Source organism: Lagenorhynchus albirostris, chromosome 12 (genome assembly GCF_949774975.1).
Source record: "Lagenorhynchus albirostris chromosome 12, mLagAlb1.1, whole genome shotgun sequence".
Lineage (NCBI taxonomy): Eukaryota > Metazoa > Chordata > Mammalia > Artiodactyla > Delphinidae > Lagenorhynchus > Lagenorhynchus albirostris.
Genome location: NC_083106.1, coordinates 60,523,285 through 60,546,000, shown reverse-complemented (window position 1 = coordinate 60,546,000; position 22,716 = coordinate 60,523,285). Strand labels below are relative to the sequence as shown.

At 37.7% G+C, this 22,716-nt stretch overlaps 1 pseudogene; it reads right to left on the bottom strand.

Moving 5' to 3' along the window:
- Positions 1-5,513: 5,513 nt before the first annotated feature.
- On the bottom strand, positions 5,514-5,784 carry LOC132530782 (COMM domain-containing protein 6-like; annotated as a pseudogene).
- Between the last annotated feature and the right edge of the window lie 16,932 nt (positions 5,785-22,716).

The window sequence follows — 22,716 nt, the reverse complement described above, 5'->3', positions numbered from 1 at the left end:
AAATATAAAAAAATATATCTAAGATATAGTTCCTTCTCAAAAGGAAACTTAAAATATTTTCATTGCTGTGGATTAGTACATTATCACATAGAATATTATCAAATGATGATTTTTTCATCCATGAGTGTGCACATTTGTTGTATGATTCATAACTCCAATATACAGAAGCATGACTTCTAAGTCACTAAGGGGAGATTTTAGATGCAGCACTGTGCCTCTGTTCCTTGAAAACTGTCAGCAGATACTGAAGAAAATAATACATTCTCTACTTAACTCTAGGTACCAGGATACCAAAAAATAAGATTTCTTCTTGTTTGTGAACTGAAATTTCTGTGGGGGAGATCTAACAACACAAGAGTGCAGTGCCAAGAGAATTCACTGATTATTAATGGATCACAGAATTACCAAAAAAGCACAATGTAACTGTGGCAGTAAGTTTCAAAGATGTGGGCATCAACCACATGTCTAATTCAACCGAAAGCAGAACAGTACATCTGTAGTCACCATCGACACATCTCTATCTCTTTCTGAATTGAAACTCTTACTCACCTGTCTATTCTCTACACCTACCCAATCTCCACTCACCTTCTACTTGTAATCATCTCTACTGTTTGGAGTTTTTTGGTCGTGCTGCTTAGTTCTGTAAATCGTTTCCACTTTCATCTCTACTTTGCTTTTGCTTTTCTAAATGCGTTAGGCGTTGGTGTCAATAGATGGAGATATGGTATGTGTGTAGGGGGGATTGTGTGTAAGAATGAAATTTAGAAAAGGTACCAATCTCAAGGTCAAATTGTTGCTTTCTTGCCTCTCCACCCCAACGTCAGAACCCACCAGCAACAGCATTATTGTCCAACAAACAGGAGTCAACAGCAAAAACATACTGAGTGTGAATTGATAAGTTAAAGGAGAAAAATCTGCCTTATTGTAACTGCCATCTCCTAAACAGTCACATGAGTCAGAATCTCCTGTGGAGCTTGTTGAAAGTACAGATTCCTCAGAATCCACCCCCCACCCAGAGATTCTGATTAAATAAGTCCGGTGTGAAGGTCAGAGGTATAAATGGTCAACATGCTCTCCAGGTGATCCTGGTGCATGGTCCTACACATTGCAGTCGTTATTCTAGAAATTAAAGAAATAAATACTTCTCCTAATCTGACTGAGAGCAAGTAATAGCAGAGCTGATAGTAAAGGAGACACAAGGAATAAAGGTCCAGATAATCAAAAAGCTGTCAACACGTGAGAGGAAACACAAGGCCAAAAGTAGACCTCTTCCTTAGATGTTAGGATCTCAGACTTCCTAAAAAGTAAGAGAAGAAAATAGATTAGATCATGGAAGTTAAAAAGTTTCACATTCCTTTCAGGTTGCTGCCATGTAACTAAAATACATTAGATCCCACTCATTCCCATTTTCATCCCCCAAATGCCTACTTTTCTAGTGTTTTCACTACTTTTACCATTTACTACTTTACCATCTCTTTCAAACCCAATTCCTTAGCCCTTTTCTCCTTGTCTATAAGTCTCTACTAGCTTCACTGTCTTCCCTCAGCTTCTAGTTCCAGAGCCCTTTTCACCAAGCCTACTGTCAACGCTCTTACGTACATTTCACTGTTGCCCACACCACTTGTTTTACTAAACCCCTAAGCTAAGATGAACCCAATCCTACTTCTACTTCTCTGCATCCACTGAACACCACTGAATAAAAACCACACAACCATACACACTGATACCACTACACTATATGATCTTTCCTCTCAGCTGGGCCTTTAACCCCACAGCAATCCTTTTTATGTGTTTCTAGTCAATTTGGCCTGTTTCCTCACAGTAGCTATTCTAAATCTTTATCAGTTCACTTGAAGACCCTATTAATTTTCCCAACACAAAAAATAAAATCCATCACATAGGAGCTACTTTAACTTCCCATCTCCCTGCACATAAATGCCCATGTCAGCATCCCTAGTCAAATACTTATACCTGTATCCACAGCTATGCTCACCTTTCCCAGAAAAATAAGTGCTTCAATACAAAGCTAATGGATCTATCCCATCTTCTGCACGACTCTGCCTCATCACTTTTATTTACTTTCATCCTTATCTACCTCTCTTTCATCATTGTACCTTCCCCTTAATATTTTCATGACTATCCCATATTTTTTTAAATGCTCACTAAATTTGCATTACCCCCTAAAACGACCCTTCTTTATTTCCTTATATTTTGTTGGACATTCATAAAATGGGTATTTAAGCACTCTATTTTTTACATCTTCCATTCATTCTTTAACTCTCAATATTCTGCCTTACTACTCCCATCTTCTTACTCAAGTTGATCTTGCTAAGATCAGCAATGACCTCCTCATTTACAAATCCAGGGAACACTTCTCACAACCTAGCTACTTAACTCTGAGGCATTGACATCATCTGTTCTTGATGTGCTCTCTTCCTTTCCTTTCCCTGGCTTTCCTTTTATTTGGCTGCCTCTTTCATAGAGTTGTGGGCATGTGCTAAGTCTACCACTTACCAACTATGTGACGGCTCCGATCCTAGTTCCCTCCTCACATAAAAGGGAGATGATAATTATATATACTTCATTAGGTGGTTGTGAGAATCAAATGATAAAATATGTCATAAGTGCTTAACACACAATGCCTGACAAATAGGAAGGTGGTACAGTAACTGAGAGACAGTGTGGTATTGATCCGTGTATTGTATGGTTTTGTTGTTGCTGTATTATTACCACTGTTACTATGATTATCTTAGCTATTCCTTATCTCAGAATTTTTCCAAATGAATACTTTTTTTGTGTTTCTTAAAATATAGATTCCTGGGCCTTACCCCACGCCTAACAAATTGGACTCTTTGGAGTTGATCTCAGTAATATGTATTTTAAAGAGTTCCTTGGGTGACTTTTGTGCTCATTGAAGATGGAGATCCACTGTCTTATCCTCTTCTGTTGGCATGGACCCTAGAATCAGAAAGGCTTGCAATCAAGTTTAAGGATAAAGACTTCGCTTAGTTTTAGCTTTCTTAGCTTTAGCTTTCATGTTAGCAAATAAAGCTTAGTACCATCAACTACATAGGTTTGTTGAGAAGATAAAATTAGATGGTGTATATAAAGGGTCTAACACAGTTCTCTTCATATAGGCCACTCAACAAATATTTATAATACATTTGATTTTCATCCTCAGTCAAAAGGTGAAAAACAGTATGAATACAGTAGAGAGAGCAAATCCTCTCCCACCTGTGTACCTACTCCCCCAAGATATATCTGTGTAAGTCTTCTCCAAAGATACAGCTTTAGTTGCCTTAGTTACTGAGAAGTCCAGTAAGTATGACAGTAAATTAGAAGGCAATAGACCAGGAAAAAAACTGTAAGTATGCAGTAACTTAGAATGAATAGACCAGGAAAAATGGAATGAAGTTAGAGTGCCTCGTATTGTGAAATACATATATAGTGAACTAGGTCATTTTGGCAGGTAGGTCTCATCTAACAGTGAATAATGTTCATATGATAAAAATCTCCAATGTGATTAGAACTATGCTTGCTAATGTGGGAAATTCAAAGAAAGTTCCAGATTTGACCTCTGCCCCAAAGGATCTAATATCTAATGGGTTGAAAGACTAAAACGCATAAAAAATTGATACAAATTTAAATTGTATTTTTCTATTGAATTAAAATATTATCAGCACTTAGCACATGTAAAGTCATACTATTTACATAATGATTCAGTTGCATAACTATCTTACAACAAGCAGCCAAGAAGGATATCTGTATAGATAATATAAGGGTAACTGAGGGAGGAAAAAGAAAGGAATTTCAAAGAGTCAGTTAATATGGAAGTAGGCACTCTGAAGTTTCCATGTCAGAATTTCTGTAGTGCCACACCTTTAAATTCTCTTCCAGGTTCATTGTTCTGGGGGCAGGGGTTTCTTTGTATGATTAAGTTGTATGACTGTTAAATTAAGTGCATTAATTTCTCTTTTCAGTAGTGAAAGAGAAGAAATGTTGCAGAAGTCATCATAGAGTGCTCCATGGAAAATTTGGGAACTGAGATGGAACCTTAAATGAGGTTTGGGTCACAAAGAAGACAAGATTGCGCTCAGGCAAAGAAAACATTACTGGAAGGATGGGGTAAGATTGAATATGACTTGTCCATGGAATAATGAGAAAGCCCATATGGCTTCAGCAGGTACCTAAAGTCATGTTAAATAGAAAGGATGTGATTGCACTTGCAGAGACTGAGAAGCCTGGTAAGGAATGCAGATTTGCTTCTATGGAAATAGCATAGTTCTTTTTTTAAAACTGATAACAAAACAATGGATAATATTAGTCTGTTAGTCGAATTCATGCACTCGACAACTAGCCACTGACAGTTAACAAAGCAAAATGCTAGGCATTGTAGGAAATAAAATTGAATAAGACATAGTACACTGCTCTCAAATCCATTTAAAAATTAGGATATAAGATCATGACAAAAATAATTATAATACAGCAGAATATAAGTGCTACCAGAGTAGATACATGACAGTACTATGAGAAGAAGTAGGTAGTTAGTTAATGAATTGTAATAACTCATGATATTTGGATAGAACCTTGGAGATAGGTGTTACATAGGTAAAGATAAGAGAGGACTCCTGGGAGGAAAACAGTATGAGCAGAAGCAGTTCGTTTCAGCAACTATTGCGTACCCACTGTGTGCCACGTCCTGGGTGATGGGGTATAAAGACTCATCACAGCCTCTGCCCTTATTGCTTAATATGGGTGAGCAGAGCACTTGTTCTCAGGGACATTTGGGGAGATCCATTCAGGCAGAGCATTTATATATGAGAAAGTAATCGAATGAGTCTGGGAAGATAAATTGAACCAATATATTAATGAGAGCCTTAAATGTCGGACTAATTTATACTCAATTCTACTGCATATAAGTTCATTGAAATCTGTTGCCATAGTTTTTAGCAGCGGAGTAAAATTATGACAGTTGTGTTTTGGGCAGTCTAAGCTGGGAAATGTATAGAACAGACCTTAAGAAAGAGACTTTAAAACTAGGAGGCTATTATTACACTAATAAAGTATGGAGTGATAATAGCATGGGATAGCTGGTGACAGCAAGGTGACAGTAAAAGCTGACACGTATCAAAAATATGCTAATGCTCTAGTCACTTGCTCAGGGCTTAAGTGAGTTATCTCACTGAATCCTCACAATATCCCTGTGTTTTAGATACTGTTATTATTCCCAATTGACAGGTGAGTAAACTGAGCACAAAGACATGAAGGAGCATGCCCGTGACCCACAACTAATAAATGGTGAGGGCAGATTCAAGTGCACCCAGTCTCTAGAAATTGTACTTATTTTTTTCCTGTTTGTCTCATTTTCTTTTTTATTATTTAAAAAATTGGAAAACCAAAAGTGTAATTTTCATTCAATAAATATCATTTGATCCTTAGGCAGTTTTGTTGCAGAAAGTAAAGTCCATGATTTTAGAATGATGGTAGCAATTCATCAACAAAGCAATCAGTTTTCACACAGTTTCAATAACTGCAGCAATATCCTTGAACTGTAGAAATTCTGAAACTGTGGAATTGTCATTTCAAAGGATTTGTTCTTTACTTGGCCTGAATGATCTGCCACCTTGAGCATCACTGCAACATAAGGATACTTAAGTGATCTGCAGCTGTCTGAGCTCACAGCCATACCCAGCTTCCACTGAAAATCTATTAGCTGGTTGGTGACCTTGGCCTTAGCCTCCAGCTGTGGCTCGCTACACCCCTCCATAGCAGCGTCCCGGAATCCCACCACCTCAGAAATTGTACTTATTAACCACTGGCTATAGAGTTGAAAAGAGATATAAATTTTGAACTTGCATGTCTAAGTAAAAAAATAGCTCAATTAACAAATACAAGGAGGTTTAAATACCTTTTTCACTTAAAACTTTACCAGTTTGAACAAACGTTATATCATCACTTTCCTAAACCAGACTCACTGAAAAGGTTAGTGGTTTTAAAATTCAATAATAGAATTTTACAGCAGAATATATCTCAGAGAATACAACTTTACAGAAGAGGGAACTGAGACCAAGATTAAGGGAATTGCCCAAAGTCAAAAAGATAGCTAGGGACTGAACTCAGAGTAAAACCCATACCCCCTGTTTTCTGGCCTACTGTAACACATTACCCTGATTTTATCATACAGAAAAGGATGTAACTCTTCTATTATACTTTCCATAGCAAATATGGAAGATCATACTGAGTCGTAGAGGGAGAACAGTTTTTACTCATAAATTCCAGAAATATATGTGATTGGTTGCATACCTACTAACTCAAAATCAAAATTGTAAGGATATTAACCATTAAGCCCATTTTTCATTTTAACAGTTTTAACAGATGAGTTTATCTGCAACAGTGGATTTTCAGGCAATGACGTTGAGCAGGTCCACTTCTATATAATACCAAATTCTTAGTGAGCAAACAAAACAAAATCCTTAAACTACTTGGTACCTCACGATGATAAACAAATATCAGGGCTTGTTTTTTATGATGGGAGTGGGGATCACCAAAAGGTGTTCAGGTTTGAAATGCATTGCTGTCTTGAGTGGACATCTTTCCAGGAGAACTTTGACCTTTTTTCTTGTCTCATTACCAGGTGTTTCTCCCTTTGTAGGAGCAGATGAAAAGCTTAGGCAGACCAATTTGCTCTCATTTATTTTATGTTATTGCCAGACTCAGAGACAAAGAACAAAAGGAAGCACACCCATTTCATGTCTTTTTAAATGGAATGGCACTCAGTATAATATCTTCATAACATTAAGTATGTAAGAGAATGTCCCAGGTTAATGTAGGACCAAAATACTTGGAGAACTCTGTGGGTTCAAGGCTAATGGAATGTACCAAGAGGGCCTCCATACAAGCAGAGAGGGGACACTGGGAGGCTCAGAGAGCAATGATGCAGGTTTCTCTGCCAGGAACAAGACAAGTCCACATAACAACTCTGAATATTTGTCAGTTATTTCCCCTTAACCCTCTCTAGCCACAGATTAATAATAATAAGAAGAAGAAGAAGAATGATGATGATGAAAGGAGTTCAGAAGTAAGAAGAAAATATGAACCAGTGAGCTTGTACAGAAAGGCTTGATTCACTTCAAATTCATGAGATTAGCAATTGATTAAAGGTGAATGCATTAATAACAGAGTTCATGGCACTGGGGAGAATAAGAAAGATATCAAAGAAACACGTTGAAGTGGGGTGTAATGAAGAAAAAAAGGAAAGCTAATAAAAATTTTAAAAGCAAAAGAAAGGGAGAAGAGAGAAAATGAAAGAAATTAAGCTGACAGGAAGAAACATATGAAATGCAGCTGTGATGCTCATTTGCTCTTCTTTTAAAATGTAAATCACTTCTGATTTTGAAGTCAAGGTCTTGATATTTTCCTGTGGAAATATAGCCATATACACTCTAAATAGTCTCTTCTACAAAGGAGAGAAAATTAGAAAAGATAATGTAGTTGTACTGTAAGGACTTAAAAAATAGTTCTAAAAAAGCTAAAGGCATTTCAGTGGAAGTTGTCTGCAACAAACAGCTTTAAAAACCTCCAAATTTCCTAGCCTGATGTAGGCACAGAGAGAGCCAGAGACTTGGTTGCCTGGCAACCGCGCTCATCACAGGCAGCTGGGGTAAAAGGAACCGGCTGGTGCCAAATGGCCTTTCACCTGCTTCGTTAAAGGGAAATCAGAGTGAAAGAGTTACCTCGGAAGGTCCAAAGTCCCCCTAGAGAAACCTTTCTCTAGCTTCACTTTGTTTGAGGAGTCACTTGAAGGGGGGTTGCTAATGCCTGAGTAGTAAGGGGCGCTCTTTTCCTCCCCTCCCCCTCCTCTGGGTGCCATTCTGGACAGAGCAGGCTGAAAGCTTGGTGTTGGGACGTTGTATTGCAAGGGAAAGGAGATCACCTTTTTCTTCATTCCACCCCACTTCGATGTAAAAACAGAATACTTTTTATAGTTATTCCTAACTCGTATATATACATTATTAGTCCTGGTATTATCAGAAAGCAAATTTAATGAAAAATGAGATGTTCATGAAAGGTCATCACTAAAAAAGCTACAAGCATTTTTCCTGGTTTTCAGAATTTTAACTATCAATTTGTAGCAGAAAGTATTTAAATATATATATCTCTCTCACATAATTCACCTCCCCACTCCAACTACAGAGTTGAGAAGTTGAAGAGGAAATACATTTTTATTCTCAACATGACTTTCCCAAGGCAGTTTTTTGTGATTGTCAGTAGCTATAGAATCATCCAGAAGACTTTGGTCAATGAAGGTGAAGCGGTGTCAAGCAGCTAAAAGGAAACAGGGAACAGCTTATCAGCACTCCTAATACTTCTCCCAGAGGGCAAATCAATTACGAAAGACTTGGGTCAAAGTAGATAGGAGGAATGTAATTTTGCTCTAAGTTGAAGATACATCTGACCGCAAGGGCTTTCACCTTCTCAGGAATGGCTGTGGGGACATTCACTGACATTACTTGTCTAACCTTATCTTAAAAGTAAAAACTCCCAGAAAATGTATTATGTGACAAAATGTGATCTATTTGGTCAACCAGTGGTTCTTAAGTAATTAAATGTTTAAGTAGATTATTTGCTCTTCTAGGACAGTTAGAGTGTTTCTGTAATAATATATTATTAAATAGCTTTTTAAAAATAGTCTTCATTTACAAAGTTAAAATGGAAGATGATTTTTTTTTCTCTATTTAAAAAATCTAACACCATAATTCTTTTGGGGAAAAGCAGTTTAGGGTGGAAAATGAGACCCTGAGGCCATAGGTTAGCATACAGGTCCTTAACCTTGGCTGTACTTTAAAATTACCTGGGGAACTTTTTAAAAACACTGATTTGCTACTCACATCCCCCTCTCCATCAGGGCTGTGATCTTGATTTCACATCTGAGTCAATTCTGTATGAAACAGCATCAATATGTGCCCATGAACTAAGTTAATTTAGATTTAAAAGTTTTAAAGCTGTCTTATTTTCTGGGAGATGGACTTTAAGAGACTAGTTACAATATTGTAGAAAAATGAGCACAATGTTTAATGTTATTTATGCCTAATTGCTTTTCCCAACACCTGTGTCTCTCTAGTAGCCTTCCATTCTATGCTGTATCTCAATATTAATGTCCTAAAAGAGCTAAAGAGGCAATTAATGTTAGCAAAAATATTCTACATTATGTAGAAGTGTAAGTAGTAAAGCAAATGGTAGTTCTTACTGTTAGCATCCAGCCAGGTTACGCTTTGGTAGCAGAGGGCCATAATAACTAGACTGCCACCGTACAACTCCAAGTGCCCACAATTTACTTTATAGAGAAAAAAAAAAAATATATATATATATATAGGCTGAGCTATTTTTGCCAGAAAACCAATACATATTTCTTTAACTTGTAGTATCATTTTCTGATAGAATTTTTAGAGTGCGTGTAATATTATAGTGTCCTATGAAAGAAATAGAATGATTGATGTTGTTAATAATTCTCTACTTCTAATATTACTGATGAAAACTGGTGATTTGTATGCAAGAATTAGGATACATCTTTTGTCATTTGCTACCATACACCGTTTACAATAATCTATAAATTTCATCATTCCATGCCTAATAATAGAATAAATTCTAGACCATTCTATGTTAAATATACTTACCTGACTTACTGCTTCAGCTGACTAAGAAGTTAGTGCTATTGCTACCTAAGTAATAAGACTAAGAGATGCACTGGATTTTCATTTACCAAAAGTTCTATTTATTGGCTACAAACTGTCCCTGAGAACTTTGTCCTTGAGTCTTGTAACTGTTAGGGTTCCTACTTTCAAGAAAGAGAAATCAATTCTGTCTAACTTACTGGAAGGATTAGGATATTAAGAATTATTAGGAAAACTGGAACTCGGGCTCCCCAAATAGGCAGAAACCAAGCAAAGAGAGGCAGAGAGCATCAGGTGAGGTCACTCTGCAGAACCAATCTGTTCAGAAAGCAGCCATTAGCTCCACTGCCCTGAGCATGGTAAGACACCACTGCCACTGGGTGTTACTGCAGAAACCACCGGCTGCCACTGCAGTCATTGTTCTACACTGCAACTAGAACTAAGTTTAAAACTGCCCCTCCATCTTTGTATTTACTACCCCAGAGTCAATGTTCCTGCCAGAAGAATTCAGTCTGCTGAGCTATTATCACCTGCCCAGAGCTCTTAATGCCAGGGGTCAGGGGAAGGAAAGTTTTTCCTCCATTGGCTGCTGTACTGGAAGCTGGGGCCCTGTATCCCACCAAGATTCTAGGATGGGATATTTCTTAAAATACAAAAGGGATTTGAAAAATGGACAGCCAAGGAAAGGGGACATGTTTCTACCACACCTCCCAAGGAATACACATGTAATAACTCCATCATCAATAAAAGTTGAGGGGGAGGGGGCATACATTCCACTGATAATGAACTTGTCCATCAGTAGGAGAAGGGATAAACCGGTATTTCATACAATGGAATATTACTGAGCCATTAAAAGGCATGAGGTACTGATATATGTAACAACATGTGAATCTCAAAAACATTTTATTTAACAAAAGAGCCAGGTAAAAAGAATTTATATATAATATAGACATTATTATATTGATTGAAGTCCTCAAAAAGGCAAAAACCAATCTAAAGTGAAGAAAACAGAAGAGTAGTTTTCTCAGGGTTTGGAAGAGTGCCTGGACCAGGAAGAGGGATTAGAGAACTTTTTGGTGAGGAATATCTTCTATAACTTGTTAGAGAATGGGCTATATGAGTATATTATTCTTTTCAGACCTCATTGAATTGCATCCTTTAAGATTTTACCTCAAAAAGAAAACTGAAATATAAAACTCTAGTTAATAAGTTTGCTTTGCAGTTTATCAGTTCTAAAATTCCCTTTTGTGTATTCTAGGCTTGAACAAACAAATAAATATATCGATGATAATTAGAGCAAGGTTTCTCATTTACACACCTATATGATATTTTTTCATTCTATTCACTGAGAAGGCAGAGGAACAAAAACACAGCAGTAGCAATGGCATGCCTACTTTTCAGATCCTGGTTTATAAATTACATTCTCCACTAAAGGGAACCAGGATTCCTAGGAAAAATAGATGATATCAGAGCTAAGGCATGGGAAGTACAAGACAAGCCTTGATGTGACAGAAAGTAAGGAAGTAAAGATAAAGGGACAAGTCAAACGAATACATGAGTCAGCTCAAAAAGACACCCACTGGTCAAATCTGGGACAGTTTGACCACCAAAATAAATATTGATAATAATGGATTATAACCTGGTGAGTAAAATAAAAATCCATGACTCTGCACTGACATAAATAAATAGATGAATGAATAAATAAATAAATAAACAAAATAAAGGAGGGGGGAAAGGAAATGAACTTTTTACAGTAGAATTCAGACCAAAAAATGAAGAAAGAACGATGGAGTCAGAAAACCATTAGTGGATAGCAAATCTAGTACATAAAAGTTTGATGAACAGTATATCTACATAGCCTCAAAGTATCTCTCCACAGTTACCTATTGATTAGGAAGGGGAAATAGTGAGTTTATCATGGAGAAACCTGGTGGACACCACTTTACCCAAGCAGTCAAAACTAATATCACTAATATTAGTGCAGTCTGAGTTGTGTGCCACAATATGACTCACTGAGAAAGCTAAAATATTATTTCAGTGGAGTTCCAGACAAAAATGCATAGCCTGAAACTAATAACAATGAAACATCAGATAAATGCAAATTGAGGGATATTCTGCAAAACAGCTGATCTGTAACTTTCAAAAATTTAAGGCAAAAAACACTAAGTATGGCTGAGGATCTGTTCCAAATTAAAGGACACCAAAGAGACATGAAAAATAAATGTGATCCATGTTCCTGATTTGGATCTTGAAGAGGGAAAAAATAAGAAAATGGGTCTTCCCTGGTGGCGCAGTGGTTGAGAGTCCGCCTGCCGATTCAGGGGACATGGGTTCGTGCCCGGGTCCGGGAAGATCCCACATGCTGCGGGGTGTCTGGGCCCGTGAGCCATGGCCGCTGAGCCTGCGCGTCCGGAGCCTGTGCTCCGCAACGGGAGAGGCCACAACAGTGAGAGGCCCGTGTACCGCAAAGAAAAAAAAAAAAAAAAAAAGAAAATGTCCTCATTTTGATAACTATGTTGTCAACAGGTAGGAGAATAAACACGTTCTTAGGAAACACACAGTGAATTATTTAGGGGTAAAAATTCGTCTCTCTGAGTTACCTTCAAATGATTCACAAAAATTATAGTAATATGCAAGTACATAGAGAGAAAGCAATGGGACAAAATGTAAATAATAGAATCTGGGTATGGTATAGGTTATATGGATATTCCTAGTTCCTTGTACTGTTCTTGAAAACTTTCTGTAAGCTTGAAAGCATATCAAAATAAAAAGTTACAAACAAATAAATAACTTATGTCAGATCCTCTCCCTACTCCCCCTCAAGAAAAAGCTGTCCACTGGAGAGACAGTATTGAGTCAAAAAAATAGTACAAAAGAATAGTACAAAATTCCAGTGTTTCTAGCTCCAGGGTCTGTGAAGGATAGCTCCTAAACATAGGATGGAGGAGAGCTCTTCTTCCGCTCTACAAGGAAAGGTCCCTGAAGGTAACACACGCCTTCCTCTCAAGTCTGGTTCTGTCTTGTTTGATTGCAAGAGTAGGAGTAAGGAAGCAAGAATCAAGCTGATTATTCTTTTACCTTAGGGGAAAAAATCTTTTATTGTTGATAAAAGATTTTTGATGCATTTCTTATAAATGCTAAAGAAAACTTGTTTTAAAGTAGCTGGATATTTGTAAGCCTATAGCTATTCTGAAGACTTGAAACGCACACAAAGGTTTGAGCACTGTCTATCACTAAATGTGCGAGGTTTAAGCGTTCTGTTTAATGAGATCAATATTCTTTTTGAGAAGAAAATGGACTGAGTTTGCTGGGAGTGGGATCCCAGGACATTTGCATCCTTTCCCTTGCTAGAAAATTTCTTCTATTCATTTATATCTTGTGGTCTATAGCTTTCTTGTGTTAAGTTACAGCACATTTTTCACTCATTAATGAACTCTGATAAGAATTCAACCCTTGAAGGTAATATTTATGACAGAGTCACATTGCAAAGTATATGTGTATTTTAGATAAGCTCTCAGTAACTCTTGAAAAAATCCAAAATAATAAATTATCTGTTCTTTTTCAAATTTGCCATATTTATTAGAGGTGACACTTTCTGTCACTCATTAGATCTAAAATGTCTAGGATATAAACTTATCATAAGAAGACATTCACATAGTCTTGACATTAGCTCAGGCTAGTCTGGTGGGATGAAAGACACTCTCTCACTGTCTATTTTCTTATAGTTGATTAAACATTTTCAAAGTTAAATTCAGTTCTCATTGGAGTAAAAATTTGTATTGGACATCTTATAATTATACCATCCTTTATTATCTCTCTGTTGGTTTCCTCATGTGTAAAATGGAAATTATGAATGTTACATGAAATAAAGTGCTTAGTACAATGTCTGGTACATAAGTGCTCAGTAAATGTTACATAGTTTATATTTTATAGTACACAGCTTCAAGTTGAGAATACCATATTGAACACATGTTTATCAGCTCCAAGATTAAGAATCAAGAGATCTCAGAAAGATTTTAGCAGCTAGAGCAGCAAAATGACATTGGTAATTAGAATCTCAGGCTCCTGCCATGCAAGGGGGGAAGTTGATAAAAAGTTAGCTGGTTTCTACCACCAGCCCTTTCACTATCCCAGCAAAGCATAGGATTTGGAAAGATCTGATTCAGAGGATGGCAGAAAATTACAGAGAAGAAAACAGGTGTGGGGAGTGGGTGTAGGAGAGAGAAGGTAGCTTGAAATTCTATGTTCAGTACCCTCACCTCTCCTCCTCCACTCCCACATACTGAATATAAGTCTTCAGGTACTCCACCCCGAGAGGCCAGAAACTGAAGGTTTAATCACTGGTAACAGATGAAAATAAAATCACTGGAATATAAGGTACATTAGTAAAGCAAGAATGAGGCACATACTTGAAAATAAGAGTAATTATTGACCCACTGTACACATAATAGCCTGATTCCAAGACCTCTGCCCCACCTTGCACAGATTACTAGAAACCAATGGTCAGGCCTCAGGTAGAATATTAGAGAATTTTTTTCTGTAGATATTAAAATATTCCAGAGGTAAACTTCCCTGCATTGAAATTGGGGGGCCTGGGTGACCGGCTGCCATTTGGGCCAATTTCACAAGAGTGAGGAGTACTCACTCATTACAAGCACAGAGATCACAGAGCTTCCAACCAAAATTGGAGAGCCTCGTTGTTAAATAAGAATGGTCACCAAGAATCATGAAACATATTCAGAAAGTCTCCAGAATATAAGAGGGAGGCCAAGTAAGCAAACCCAGAAAAGAAATTCAGAGGAAAGATAATGCAGGAAATGCAAGAACATTTCAAAATTAAACACAAAATGCAAATTAACACATCAGGGAGATGGAAGTTTTTGCATCAATAAAAATGGATGATATTTAGAAGGAAGAACTCTTAGTTAAAATAACATTGTTGAAACAAAAATTTCTACAGAACTTTAGAAGTAAAGAAAAATGTCAAGAAGATGGCAAATGTGAGAGAAAAGCTAAGAACTAAGAGCATCAAACCAAGAGCTCAACCTACTAATATGAGTTTCATAAGAGAATAGAAGGAATGTCATGGGCATAAAAAATATTTTTTAAAAAGAGACTTTTTCAAAACTAAAGAGTATACATTTACAAATTGAAAGAACCAAAAAGAGTACCAGTGTACTTAATATCTTTATCCAAAACAAAGCATATTGTCATGACATTTCAGAATACTGTGCTAAAGAGACAATCCTAAACAATTAATAATAATAAAAAGAGATCACATCCAAAGATGGAGAATCAGAATTACTTAAAGATTTTCAAAACCAGCACACGATGATTCAGAGAGGCAATAATTTTCAACCGAGATTTTTTTTCATTTAAGGATAAAAGTGAAATAATGATATTTTCAGTCATGCAAAGATTTACAAAATTTGCCTTTGTTTCTAAGGCAGCTGTTGGAAAGGAGTGCAGAATGAAAAAGAAAATTCTACACAGGCATTTGTGCCAAAGTTTGACAAAAGTACTATTTCCTTGTAATTTAAGTAATAGGTCATCTATATAGAAAGGAAGAAAAAGGGATAATCTGTAAATGATAAATCAACAAAATTTTAAGCATTATTATTTAAAATGATAAGTTAACCAATATAGAAAATAAAAAGTGATAAAAATTATATTGAAAGGGGAAAAAAGGAGGCGGGTGGTGTAAGTAAAATGAAATTTTATCACTCAGAGAAAGGTCATAGATCACGTTTGAAATTAATACACAAAAACAGTTTTGTAAACATATCTCCATAGGCCTATAATTGGGATTTGGATCTATAGTGACATACCTGAAGAGACTGCCCATTTCCCATCTTCTCATGGAAGCAAAGTTCTAAGAGAAGATGAGTAGATTAAGAGAAATGTGGAAGTGGAAGCAGTGGAAGCCTGCACTTGAAGTAGATCACTACTTCAAGTAGATCAAGTAGTGATCACTTGAAGTACATCACTACTTGAAGTAGATCACTCTCTAGCTGCCAACACTGGTGACATCTCAGGCAGGATATGGAAGAGAATACAGTTCACCTATTGGCTCTAGAGAGTTGTTCACAAAGCAGAACTAGAATAAATATTGAGAAAATGCTAATACTTAGAGCATATGATACTAAGTATGGTTCAGCTCCACCCCGTGGGTAGCCCAGCGGAGAAACAGCAGGGATAGCTCGGCCATTTCTTTCTCTTCAGGAGGCACAAGTCACTACTGGCGGCAAAGGATAGCTGATCATGATTATAGGTGCCACGTCTACCTACACTGCAGTCAGATCGCTTTTGGAAAATCTGAGACACACAGGAGGTGGGGTGTGCTGAGAGCCTACCAGTTAGGTGAAGCTACTTGCTCCGTGGGCCTAGGCACAAGCTGTTAAAGCAAGTCTTCCTGGAAAATCCTCCAATTCAAAAGACCTAAGGGGACATTTTTCTACCTAAGATCTAAGATTATCACTACACTGTAGTTCTCTCTACAGTCCCTGATGGAACTGTGAGAATTCGCTGGATCCCATGTTGGATGACAACTGCACAAAGCTCTTTGTTGTTATCAGCCAAGCCACAGATAACTGCAGAAACATGCTTTTTTTGTGAGTGACATACCCTGCAAACTCCAAGCTTCGTGAGTGAGAGGCATCTCAGCGGGGACGGCTGCAGTCAGTGGCTTCAGATAGCACATCACAGTGCACTTTCCTCGATGATATTATACACACACCCCATCCACATCGTCCTGTAACGTCTGCATAAATCGGAGGAAAAAGAAAACTCTAGAATCAAATATGAAATATGAGGTATATGATTTGGGCTTCATAAATCTGAGTTCTGTTTGTCCTGCAACAGTATAAATTTTTTTTTTTTTTTTTTTTTTTTTTTTTTGCGGTACGCAAGCCTCTCACTGTTGTGGCCTCTCCCGTTGCGGAGAACAGGCTCCAGAAACGCAGGCTCAGCGGCCATGGTTCACGGGCCCAGTCTCTCCACGGCATGTGGGATCTTCCCGGACTGGGGCATGAACCCGTGTCCTCTGCATCGGCAGGCGGACTCTCAACCACTGCACCACCAGGGAAGCCCCTTTTCTGTCTTATTTGATTCAGCATCCTAGACTCTCGCTTTGTCCTTACCATAGGTTCTATACTCACTGAACCCTTGGTTTTAACCATTTGCCTGATTCTGTAATTTTCTGTCCTGAGCAATAGGAATAACTAACATTTATATCTTGTATGTGTACAAAGCATTTTCCTGTAAGGAACTGGGTTTCAGGAAGAGATATAACCAAAAACCAGAAAAATAGTGGTCAGAGAAGTAGAAGCATCCAGGTAGTGCAGGATCATAGCAATGAGTAGTTTCAAGCATGCAGTGGTCAGCCTTGCGCTTTCCACTTAAAACTAGAGTCACCAAATCACCACTGAAGATCTAGGGTATTATTTGTAAAACGCAGAGTTTTATCATTTGGTTCTTTTTGTAAGTTTAGTAAATCAGGTATAGTTGATTACTATAATAAACACAGAGAATTGTGAGAGTTGTAAATCTTAAATAGAAAAATACCACATTTATTTTGAATATAACCATAGAAACTGAATTAATATCAGGCCTCTTTGCTTATTAAGGTCAGGTTCTGACAGTGGTTGCTATGGTTGTGTTTGATGATTTTCATTGACTGCATAACAATTAGAAACGTTTTTTCTGAAAACTGATTTTTCTGGTAAAAGGGAACTGAAGTGAATTCAGGGTCCAGCCACCTTTTATACTTTGATCTAGCACTTCTTTCACAGTCATAGTCATAGCAACACATAAAATCAATCAGCAGAAAATGCTTATTTATGTCACATATGGATTTTCCAACAAATAGATTATGAAAACACCTCTCATGTCTGATTCCCAGTAATTACAGTCTGATGTTGCTTTAATCACGAGTAAATAGTCTATCCTTAAGAAACTAACAAGCCCAAAGCAGGTCAGGACACAAAGTGTGGCTCACATGAGGAGATAAATGGGAAAAAGAAGAGATAGTTACTTTATTCTGTCTTGTGTATTCCCCCCTCCACCATACCATACTGTATTGATTTAGGTGTTTTTCATTTCAATAAAGGTATTTAAGTCACAGCTGATGAACAGTGTTTGTATTCCATGAGCACACTGTCACAGATTTGGATTACATACAGATGAAAAATAGCCCATATGGCTTTTGAACAAAATGAATGGCTTGCAAGCCCTGAAAAATTCCAGTGGAAAGGTTGTCATGCTAAAAGGTTAATTCAAATTTGACTCTGCATGATGGACACTTTTATTTATAGAACCTTTGGCTAATTTTCAGCAGCCATGTTTTCTTCTAATTAAAATAATATGAACAGCTAATAGCAATCAGCTTTAAAGAACTGAATATTTTAGAGAAAGGGATGATTAATAGGCTTTTTAATAACGATTTTACACTAGGTGTCTCCACTAGAGAACACATAAAACATTTGTATTCAGCCATTGGCTGGTTCAAATGTCAGGAAATATTAATGTGGAATAAATGAGAAGCGAATTATTTAAAGCTGTCTAAAATAAGTCATTGATATTATCATGTAAATTTGATATTTCCCTAAAGGTTCTAGAATCATTCTCTGACATGGCATAACTCATAAACTCAGAGAAAGTAGACCATTAGAAGCATTATTTTTAAAATGGAAATTTCCGTATTTATTCACATACATAACATATAACAGCAAAGCAGCAAAAGTTTGTCATGGAAACGTTATGTACACATCCAGACAGATATAGAGATAGGTAGGTAGATAGATAGAAAGATAGATAGATAGACAACAAGAATCATTTCATCATTACAACTTCTGTAGGATTTAGCAAACTTTTCCTCAAATCTCTGAGAATGACCAAAGAACTAGTTGAAAATCTAAAGTGGAAAAATGGAAAACATAAAAAAAAAACTATATGCAAGGGAAGTAAAGGTTAAAAAAGAAAGAAAAGGAACATATCAGAAATGTAAGTTTCCCAGATAAGTGTCTACTCCCACTGTGACAGTAACAACCAACCCATCCCCAGCTCCTCACCCAATTTCTCTTTTCTGCTGCTTCCTCAATAATAAAACCCTGAATTTCATCTGGGTATACCTTTTTAAATTAAGACTACATATCACCACCTTCTAGGAAGCTAACAACAACCAATAGCTTGATCCTGACCAATGGAACATAAGTGGCAACAGTGTCTGCATCTCCTGTGACCTGTCCATTCTTTCCTTTCTGCCAAACGGAATGCAGATGTACGTGCTCTGGCCACAGCAGCCTTCAGAGGTAATGGGTGAATCTGGGGATGCCGTGCTGGTAAGACTGAGCAATAAAATAAAAGGAGCCCCGGTCTCTAATATCATGGAGGGTCAAACCAGTCCTGAATTGCTCTAACTTATACTTGAAGGGAGAAAGCAGTTTCTACCTCTTAAATTCTCTGTTGTTTTTTTGTTATTGCTGTTGTTGTCTCTTTAGGGTGAACAAAATCCTAATTAAATCACTCTCTAAGATGTGAATTTATTCTAGAGAAACAAGTCAAGCAACATTTCCACAGTGTAAGATACACTACTACACTTTAAAAACCAAACATATTGTCTCCATGGAGAGACGTAAGTGCACTAGACCAATCATTCTGTTTCCATGTACGTCAGAATCACCTGGAGGGCTTGTTAAAACACAGATTTCTGGACCTCACCCCAAAAGATCTGATTCAGTAGGTCAGCTTGGGGCTGAGAATTTGCAGTCCTAATAATGTCCCAGGTGATGCTGACGGTGCCTAACTAAAGGACACATGCTGGGTCTCATTGTCCCAGAACACACCTCCACTTCTAACATATGCAAGATACAACTGTGCCTTGACCTATCATCAGGCTATTCTAATTTCTAAATGTCATGCAAGGCTACTTTCAAAATCCTGGAATACCTTACCATTCAAACAAGCTCCACATCTTCATTATTTTAAATTGATTACAGCTTATAAAAATAGCGATACGAATATAATACAAAGTCATGTTTTTATTCCTTATTTACTGTAATAGATTTAAGTTCCACTTCAGAAATCAGGTAAAATATAAACAATCTAAATTATAGAAAAGGGGTTTTGGGAGGGGGATAGTATAATTACCAGATCATTTGTTTCTGAATCACCCAGAGCACTTATTAAAAATGGAGGTTCTGGGCCCCATCTCACAACAACTGAGGCAGAATACCTGAAGGTAGGATCTAGGAATCTTTGATTTAGCAAGCTTACCAGGTGATTCTTATAAACCCAAATGTTTTCTAATCATTGATCTTCTTGAAATGTCACCAGAGACACTAACTCAGACTCTTGGAGGAAATTTTTCAGCCTGACAGAGCATGAAACAACAGCCAGAATGACCTACATAATGCTGCAGGCAAAAAGCTTGAAACCCACTTGTAGTAACCAAGGGGCAGTTGATGGCATGAGGTAGCAAGCAATCACCACAAGAAAATCATCTAAATAATGGAATCCCTCTATTGAACAGTGTTTGAAAAATATTTTTCCCCAAGGAGGAAAGTGGGGAGTGGGATGAATTGGGAGACTGGGATTGATATATATACACTACTGATACTATGCCTAAAATAGATGACTAATGAGAACCTCCTGTATAGCTCAGGGAACTCTACTCAGTGCTCTGTGGTGACCTGAATGGGAAGGAAATCCAAAAAAGAGGAGATATATTTATACGTATAGCTGATTCACCTTGCTGTACAGTAGAAACTAACACAGTATTGTAAAGCAACTATACTCCAATAAAAAATTTTTTTAATTTTTCCCACCCAGATTCATACAAATATATGAAATCTACCCATCTTGTCACAAAAGGTATTGTTCTATAGAAGGCCTTTTGCAGAAGCCACTAGCAGAGATGTTCATACTGAGGAGAAAACAGAGAAAGCCTCATCCCCATTTTTTCAGCACTGCAGAGACCTAAATAGTAGCAAATAGATAAGAAATAAGACACACAAATGGTCAACAGGTAAGGAATCTGATCATGACATTCCACCACTTGAAATATTTTTGGGCTCCCCATGGTCACGAGAGGGAAGTCCAAGTTTCCTAGTACAGCAAAAAAGGGCCCTTCGTGACCTCTCCCTTTCTCATACCTCCAACTCCACCTCTCACCATCCCCCTCCTCTTACTTGCACCACATCAGGCTACTTGCAGTTTCCTCTAATATGCCCCATTCTCTCATCTCCAGGCTTTCCCCTCTGCTTGGAGAGTCCTCTCTCCAAATCTCTACCCACCCACACCTTTTCTCCCTGGATAACTCCCACTCATCTGTCAGGACTCAGCTCAGTACCACCCCTTTGTGGAAGTCTCATCTAAAAGCTCCATCTTCCTTCCCTCACTCTCAATATACATACTAATGAATAAAATTACTATTCCCTAGCCCCAAATTATGAACTATAAATCCGAGCAATGGGAAACATTTCTGAACCATAATTCATCCTTGATACACTCTTCCACTCTATCATCTCTATCATGTGATTAAAAGGAGTATTGAACAGTGAGTGATGTCCTGAGGAAAACTAAGGAACAGGGGCTTTTCCTTGCTGCTCACTCCAGCCAGCTTTCAGGAGTGGGAGAAAGTCATCCTTGGAGACTTCCTCACAGACATCTTGGATGTCTACTGATCTCTATGGCCCAGCTATAGGTCCAGAAGAACCTGGCTTGGGGACTTTTTGTGGGTAGTGGGCCAGGGTATGTAACTAAGCTGGTGTGGAATGAGAAGGCCTTTGCTGCCTGGGGCCTCAAAAAGAAAAAAACAAAAACAAAACGCCCTTACTCAACCAGAATGCTATTATTCCCATGAGACACTTACTAACAGGACCTCATATTCTGGGTGTTTCCTCTTGAGCTCCACTTAATTTCAACTCTCTTCGAAACTTGCCTATTCTAAAGCTAACCTCAAATTCCCTACTAAAAAAAATAGTTCATGCAGATATCAAGAAACAGCCAGATGAACATGGCATATGGATCTCAGAAGTAGAGGCACCAGCAGAGAATGAGGTAAACCAGAAGATTCAGGCAGAAAGCGCTACCTCAGAGGCACTTCTGGACTCAGCCTGATTTATGGTCTCAGCAGTATTCTAGTGTTCAGGTACTAGTTGTCACCTTCCTGTGCCAGGCATCCAGCCAGCCTATTATAAACAGCCACAGGCCGGGGAGAGATGCCCTTTACCTAATTAACTTAGCTGACCCACATCTCTACTTCCTATGTCACCTGCTTTCCAAGGTTCTGTTTTGGCGAAAGCGCTGCCCTGGCTCAGCTCTCCACTAAACATTCAGTCCCGGCATGCGGTCCTGGCTCCTTTCCACACATGCATACCCTAGGTCTCAAAATTTGCTACCTGGCTTCTCTCTCTTCCCTTCATTTCCATGATTTCAGAATTTTTATGCCTCCCGCCATGATGGGTACATCAGTAAGAGATGGGTTTTCAAGCTAAGACTGACCATGATGTATTTTAAGTTTCATTTCATTTTTGGTCAACTCTATGTGTTTCATTCCATATTGTAGACTCTGTGCCGCTCTAAATGTTCCAAGTTAAATTTCTACGTGCTAAGGCGTAGAAATACCAGAACTGACTAGATGAAACCATCAGATTGAGGAACGCCATAATGTGGGAGCTTGGGCATGGTTCCTACTGGGATGTTATCTCTTACAAATACCTCATGAATTTCTTGGTCTGCCTGTCATCTGCCCCACCAGGGCTTCTTATATTTTTCTGGCAATATTCATATGATGGTATTGATGTTACTTACAGTTTTAAATTACTTTAAATGTTTGATCAATTTGATTTTGAGCTACTTTTTATTATTATCAGTATTCATTAATTTGGAATTATAAAATTCAACTTTGCATTTATTACTGAGATTTATTTCACTGATCCTTGTGCAGAAAGAGTGCTTTTCTCTTTCCTAATCCCACTGGGTAAAATATAAACCTACATGATGAATGGAAATATTTCTCTCATCATACTGGTCACCCTCTTAGGAA